Source organism: Juglans regia, chromosome 14 (assembly GCF_001411555.2).
Source record: "Juglans regia cultivar Chandler chromosome 14, Walnut 2.0, whole genome shotgun sequence".
NCBI classification, from domain to species: Eukaryota; Viridiplantae; Streptophyta; class Magnoliopsida; order Fagales; family Juglandaceae; genus Juglans; species Juglans regia.
The window spans coordinates 16,254,441-16,260,759 of NC_049914.1; the positions used below are offsets into that span (position 1 = coordinate 16,254,441).

At 36.2% G+C, this 6,319-nt stretch overlaps 1 non-coding gene across 1 annotated transcript; it reads left to right on the plus strand.

Annotated features, from left to right (window-relative positions):
• The first annotated feature begins 5,248 nt into the window (after positions 1 to 5,248).
• Positions 5,249 to 5,355, plus strand: LOC118344612. The gene has a single exon (XR_004798392.1). It is a non-coding gene; the product is annotated as a small nucleolar RNA R71 (small nucleolar RNA).
• The last annotated feature ends 964 nt before the right edge of the window (positions 5,356 to 6,319 follow it).

The window sequence follows — 6,319 nt, forward strand, 5'->3', positions numbered from 1 at the left end:
CCCACCCCTGCACCGTCTTTTCCTTGCGGGTGGATGGGATTTCTTGTGCCACCCAGGCAGGGCCAGGGCTGTGGACACGGGGTGGCAGAAGGCGGTGCCTAGCCACCCACCCCTAAATATGAGCCTATAAATTTATTTTAACTTTAAGGAACATGGGCAATGAAGGCTGGCATTTACGGCCAACCAAGTTTTATCGAGTAAGATGTTGCTTTTAGAAAATTTTAGTCCCTTTTCCATGACAAGAGTCTAGGTAACCATATATAAAACTCATTCTCCTTGAAAAACATCTAGGGTGTAGGGGTTTTGAATGTGACTCTAGGTTGTCGATATAGTACACTCAACCACCATGTGGAGACAAACTCGGATTGATCGGAACTTAGTAAACTAAACTCAATTGTGGAACAACTATAGAGATTAAACTTGAGGTATATTTTGTGACATCCTCAACCTCTACTTGGGATTTGACATTGATCGAAGCGTCGGAATATGCAACTCATGGTTATGTACTTATCGTACATTATAGTTAACACATAATGCACCTCGCATGTTTCTAGCAGTATGAATAAATCACAGTGATCGGTGAAAAAATGCAAGTGCACAACATCGTAGTTTTATAATAAAGTGATAAGAAGAGTGTCATCCTTAGGGATTGGTATCTTACTTTGACAATTACTGAAATTATACTAACCTCGACCTTATTTAGAAAAGTCACTAAGACTTTTGTAATTGCAATTTGAAATAAAATCAATTCAAAGAAAAATATTCAAAGGAAAGGAAAGTTGTTATTTAATGATTGAATCAATGAGAAAAAGAACTTCTAGAAAATCGATTTCATCAAATCCCTCGCTATCCTTTTCTCATCTAACTAATTGAAATTAAATTCTCTCTATTTGTTAGCAAATTCTCCAAAGTCATCCAAAAGCCTCTTTCGATAATCAATTGGATTTATTCTTGATCATCATTTTACACAAGAGTATGCAAATTAATGGACATGAATGCATTAAGACCAAGGATTTTAATTGGAGGCTGAATTGTATTACAAAGGATAATATAATGATACATCTTGAGAAGATGGGCCTTGTTTCAAAGATTACAAAAATAGAAGATGTAATTGATTTAAAACTTTTCTTTGGACTCATAGCTATATTATGCTTGCAGGAAATAAGGCCCAGCCTTACCATATGGCCCAGGTCTCATCGGATGGTCTAACTCCCACAATCACTTTACCTTGCATCTATCGCAGAGGAAACCAAGGGAACACAGGGAAACTTCGAGAGAGAAGGTTTTCACCGAAAGGGCATAATCGTGATAGAAGGAGAGGGTAGTTAGAGGAGAGAGAAATGGAGGTGAAGGTGGAAGGGAATAAAAGGAGTAGAGGCACGATCATGAAAGAGAGTTGTTTTTGTAAAGTTTAAGGATTTTCTTTGTTCTCTATTTTGTCCGATTATAGAATTTTGTTAGGATTTTTATAGAGCCTTGGAATCATCCTCTACATGATGATTCGAGGCTAATTTAAGCAACTAAGGTTGTAGCAAGGGGGTTTGTGTTCTCCTAGAGGCTATTTGGTTCCTTTGATTCTTTGCCTATCTCTTTCATTGTGTTACCGTCCATGATTTACTATTTGGTTTTGAAAAGATTTCTTGTTCTTGACCTGTTGTAAACTCATAGCACAACAGGACCTTGAAATAATCAAGGATCCTTCAACCTAAGAGTCTTGAGATGAAAGTGGATGATAATATAGTGAGGGGTTCTTTTCTTTTCCATGGTGCTTTAATCTGAGTATGAATGATTGTTTGTTTGAAGTGTTAATTTCTTGGCTGAGTTAGCATGAGCAGATGCACCCAATAACCAACAACTTGATGGGTTGAGCAAACCCTAACCCAGCAACCTTAGTGTTTACTTTCTTAAATCATTGCTTTGAGTTTAAAATCTGTTTACCATCGCAACAATTGTTTTTCTTGTCATTTCCTTAGTGAGATTAAAACTTACGGTTTTATGGTTCCTTTTGTTTCATTGCAATTACTGATTATAGTGTCGTTATAGCCCCTCATTCCTATGATCAAACATTCATCCTACATCGTGTATACATCCAGTGCACATAGTCCATATGTCCCCACTGTAAAAAATGCATACATCCCATTCCTAAATTTAGAATCCATTTGTCCATATTCCCTAATCACCCATTACTCGAAATTTGCATGATTAGTTGTGTTGACATAGTTGTCCCTGTGGAAATGACCTTAGAATCTCCCCTAGAACTTTAGTTCTGCTTTTATACTTGGAAGCATAATTTGGAGAGCATCAAGAGTCATAGATAATTCAATCATACTCCAATGCATGCTTGGTAGGAGAATCCAACAACTCAAGACTCATAGAATCAAAAGTAAAATAAAATAAACAGCAATCAAGAAGACAAAATGACTATAGGAGTAATGTCCTCATTGTAATTCAAAAGTGAGAAAGATTGAAGATATGAAATGAACTTCCCTAGTTTCATGGTGGATCAGTCGTAGTTTGCAATTTCCAGTTCTTTATTCTTGCTAAATAAACCTGTATCAAAATCTAAATTTTTCAAAATGAAAATAAAAGAGTAAACGAAAGTTCTATGGGCTGCCTCCTATAAGCGCTTGTTTTAAAGTCTACAGCCAGACTTTTCGATCTTCATCAATTAGGGTCTCCGAGAGGAATAAGTGCACAGTTCCTCTCCACTTGTTCTCCATAATAATGCTTCAAGCTCTAACCATTAACTCTAAATATACTCCCTATCTTGTCATTCAAATCTATTGCTCCAAAAGAGGAAACTGTGTCAATTGTATAAGGACCTGTCCATCTTCATCTTAACTTGCTCGGGAAGAGTTTGAATTGCAAATTGAAGATTAAAACTTGTTGTCCTGGTGCAAACTCATGCCTAAGAATCTGTTTGTCATTCTTCCTCTGTTCCTTGTAGATCTTTGCATTTTCATAAGTATCGTTTTGGAACTCATCCATATCATTCAATTGAAGAAGTCGCTTTTCCCCTGTTGACTTCAAATCAAAATTGTTCTTTATCACCCAATAAGCTTTATGCTCCAACTCAACCGGGATATGACATGCATTTCCAAACACTAATCTGTAATGAGACATCCCAATAGGTGTTTTAAAGGTTGTACAATATGCCAACAAAGTATCATCAAGCTTTTTCGCCCAATCTTTCCTATTGGTGTTGACCGTCTTTTCAAGGATGTTCTTGATTTTCGATTTGAAATTTCAGCTTGGCCATTAGTTTGAGGATGGTAACCAAGTGCTATCTTGTGCATGCAAATGGAAGGGCTTATACCTTTTATGTCAGAAATGGTCCACCCTAAGGCTGTTCTATGCTCCCTTAACACACACATCAACTTTTCCTCTTCTTCAGGTGTGAGTAGTGCAGAAACAATAACTAGAAATGTGTAATTATCACCCAAGAATGCATAGCGAATATGCTCATGTAATTGCTTCAACTCTGGAGGGATGTAAGTTGTAGTTTGATGCGTCTTTTCTTTAGAAAATGCAGAATCTAGCTTTGCTACAATCTACTCTAGCCTCCCCACTTCATTGCTAAGTGATGTATCCTACTGCAAATATTGTTCTAGGTGATCAGCTGGTGCATTTTCTTGAAAGGCTTCTTCTACACATTGCTTAATGAAATCTACCTGAAAGCAAGTGTTTGACTCTTCTGGAAATCTCATAGCTTGGTAGAAGTTAACATAACATTTTCCTCGTTCACTCTCAATGTTAATTCACTCTTTTGAACATCAAGTAAAGCCCTTCCCGTAGCCAAGAATCAGTGAGACTTCTTCATCTTCCTCCATATCTAACACCACAAAATCAGCAAAAAAAATAAATTTATCCACCTTTACCAATACATCTTCTATGATTCCACGTGGATACTTGATGGATCGGTCTGCTAGTTGCAAAGAAATGGTTGTTTGTTTCATCTCCCCAAGTCCTAATTTCTTGCAAACAGAAAGTGGCATAAGATTAATGCTGGCAGCAAGATCACATAAAACTTTATCAAAAAAATGAATTTTCTATAGTGCAAGGCAAAGTGAAACTCCTCGGATCTTTTAATTTTTGAGCCAATTTGTTTTGAAGAATAGTACTACATTTTTCAAAAAAGTTTTATTGTTTCAAACTCCTCCAATCTTGTCTTCTTGGAAATGATGTCCTTCAAGAATTTGACATAATTTAGAATTTGTTCCAAATTATTTGCAAAAGGAATATTTATGTGAATTTTCTTAAAAATATCCAAAAATTTAAAAAATTGTTATCTAATTTTTTTTTTGAAAACATTGAGGATAGGGAAGTGGAGTAGGGAGAATAGAAGGATTTTCAGGAAATGAAATTGCTGGAGGCTTGTCAGTTTCTTTTAATGCATCATCAACAATCTCCCTCTTCTTTCACTTTATTCTTGCTTTGGTCATTGTTTGTAACTATAGGGGTGGACTTGGTTTCCTTTGATGTCAATCTCTCAATTTCTCTTCTACTCCTAAGTGTGGTGACCTTGCATTGTTCATTTGGATTCACTTCTATGTTACTAAGAAAAGCTCCTCTTTGTTGGGCTGTGATGGTTGTGGCTAGTTGCCCAATTTGCACGTCAAGATTCTTTATAAAGGCTCCTATGTTGCTACAATGAGTCTCAATGTTGTCCAACCATGAATCATTCTTTTTAAATCTTGCATTTGTCTCCTTAATAAAGGAAACCATGGCATCCTCAAGTGACATATTCTTCTCGCTTGGTTAACCATCAAATCTTGAAGGAGGTTGCAACACATTCTTTGTGTTTCCATAAGATAAATTCTCATGACTTCAAAGCCCTGGATGGTAGTAATTTGGCATGGGATTACCACGATAGTTATAGTTTCGATTGTTGATGCATTGAAATTGTTCTTGACTCGCTTCATTACTCGGAACTGTCATACTTGTAGCTGCAACATATTCTGGACTTTGTGGTATCCTTTAGGTTGTCAAAGCTGAAATTTGATGGGATAAAGAAGCAACTTGAGCTGAAAGGGCTACTAACGACTCCAATTCATGAATCATTGCAACTTTCTTAGGCATAGTTCTTTCGGTTGGCCATTGATAGTTGTTTGAAGTCATTTCTTCCAAAAGAGAGGTAGCACCTTCGGCTGTCTTTGACATCAAAGTTCCACCTGCAGCAGCATCAACTATGATCCGAGTTTGTCCATTCAATCCATTGTAGAACATCTGAACCTGCAACCAGTCCGGCAATCCGTGTTGAGGGCAACAGTGAATCAAATATTTATACATTTCCCATGCTTCATAGAGTGACTCGAAATCATTTTGCTTGAATTGATCAATTTCGCTCCTGAGTTTGGCTGTTTTTGCAAGTGGAAAGAATTTTGCAAGAAATTTTTCAGCCATGTCCTGCCAACTAGTTATACATCTCGGTTGTAGAGATTATAGCTAACCTCTTGCCTTATCCCTCAAATAAAAAGGAAACAATCTTAGTTTAATGGTGTCTTCAGTAACACCATTAATCTTTACAGTGTCACAAATCTCCAAAAACATCGCAAAATGAATATTTGGATCATCAAGTGGCAATCCACTGAATTGGGCTTGTTGCACCATGCTGATGCTGGTTTGAGCTCAAAATTGTTGGCATTAATAGTTTGACGTCTTATACCTGAGTAGTTGTCATTCACAACTAGCCGTACATAATCTTTCAAAGTGCGAGGTTGTGCATCTTGTTGCCCGTCAGCCATGGCTAGTGCTTTCTTTTTTTTTCGTGATCTAAGAGTTCTTTCAGTCTCTGGATCAAAGGGAATAATGTCAAGGTATCTAGCACAGCACATCCAATGTAAAAAACAAACCTGTAAAACAAAAGAATTTATAAATTAAAACCAAAATTACTTAGTATCGACATTGGCAAAAATAAGAAGAAATCAATCATTGACAACGACGCAAAAAACTTGATCGGTGCAAAATTGTAAATGCACAATATCGTAGTTTTATAATAAAGTGATAAGAAGAGTGTCATCCTCAGGCATTGGTATCTCACTTTGACAAGTATCGAAATTATACTAACCTCGACTTTATTTAGAAAAGTCACTAAGATTTTTATAATTGCAATTTAAAATAAAATCAATTCAAAGAAAATATTCAAAGGAAAGGAAAGTTGTTGTTTAATGATTAAATCAATGAGAAAAAAAACTTTTAGGAAATTGATTTCACCTAATATTCCCTCACTATGCTTTTCTCATCTAACTAATTGAAATTAAATTCTCTTTTTTTGTTAGCAAATTCTCCAAAGTCATCCAAAAGCCTCTTTTGATAGTCA